The sequence below is a fragment of the Neopelma chrysocephalum genome, unplaced genomic scaffold (assembly GCF_003984885.1).
Source record: "Neopelma chrysocephalum unplaced genomic scaffold, ASM398488v2 Primary Assembly neopelma1_96464, whole genome shotgun sequence".
NCBI classification, from domain to species: Eukaryota; Metazoa; Chordata; class Aves; order Passeriformes; family Pipridae; genus Neopelma; species Neopelma chrysocephalum.
Window position 1 is genome coordinate 28,987 of NW_020925111.1, and position 1,130 is coordinate 30,116.

General features: G+C 57.8%; 1 protein-coding gene across 1 annotated transcript in view; it reads right to left on the bottom strand.

The window, feature by feature from the left end:
- LOC113981335 (zinc finger CCCH domain-containing protein 3-like) overlaps positions 1 to 1,130 on the bottom strand; it is a gene marked incomplete at its 3' end in the record, with an annotated part of 11,059 nt that overhangs the window by 9,787 nt on the left and 142 nt on the right. The window lies entirely within an intron of this gene.

Consider the following 1,130-nt stretch of genomic DNA (forward strand, 5'->3'; position numbering starts at 1 on the left):
CCCATGGATCCACTCCCCCTATGGATCCACTGCCCCCATGGATCCACCCCTTCCATGCTGAGGATGAAGGGATGGAGGGCCAGGGGCACAGGGAACACCCCCTTCCCAAAGCCAGGGGGATCCCAAATCCTGCAGGGAGCAGCAGGGTGGGAATTCCAACCCTCCCCGGCATTCTGTGGGCTCTGTTCCCTCCCTCGGCATTCCCGGGTCTGCTCCCTTTCCCCCTTCTCCCAACACCCCTGGATCCTCTTCCTTCCCTTTCCCCTTCTCCCAATACTCCGGGATCTTCTCCCTTTCCCCCTTCCCCCAGAACTCCTGGATACTCTTCCTTCCCTTTCCCCCTTCTCCCAACACTCCTGGATCTTCTCTCTTTCCCCCTTCTCCCAGAACTCCTGGATCCACTCCCTTTCCCCCTTCTCCCAGAACTCCTGGATCCACTCCCTTTCCTTTCCCCCTTCTCCCAGAACTCCTGGATCCTCTTCCTTCCCTTTCCCCCTTCTCCCAGAACTCCTGGATCCTCTTCCTTCCCTTTCCCCCTTCTCCCAGAACTCCTGGATCTTCTCCCTTTCCCCCTTCTCTCAGAACTTCTGGATCCACTCCCTTCCCTTTCCCCTTCTCCCAACACCCCTGGATCCTCTCCCTTTCCCTCTTCTCCCAGAACTCCTGGATCCTCTTCCTTCCCTTTCCCTCTTCTCCCAACACTCCCGGATCCTCTCCCTTCTCCTCACTCCTTCTCCCAGCACGCCTGGATCCTCTCCCTTCTCCTCACTCCTTCTCCCAGAACTCCTGGATCCTCTCACTTCCCCTTCCTCTTTCTCCCAGTATTCCCGGGTCCTTTCCCATCTTCTCCCAACACTCCTGGATCCTCTCCCTTCCAATTCTCCCTTCTCCCAACACCCTTGGTCACTCCTCTCTTCTCCCAGCACTCCCAGATCCTCTCCCTCCCCTTTCCCCCTTCTCCCAGAACTCCTGGATCCTCTCCCTTCTCCTCGCTCCTTCTCCCAGAACTCCTGGGTCCTTTCCCATCTTCTCCCAACACTCCTGGATCACTTCCCGTCTTCTCCCTGCACTCCTGGATCCTTCCCCTTCCTCCTTCTCCCAGAACTCCTGGGTCCTTTCCTGTCTTCTCC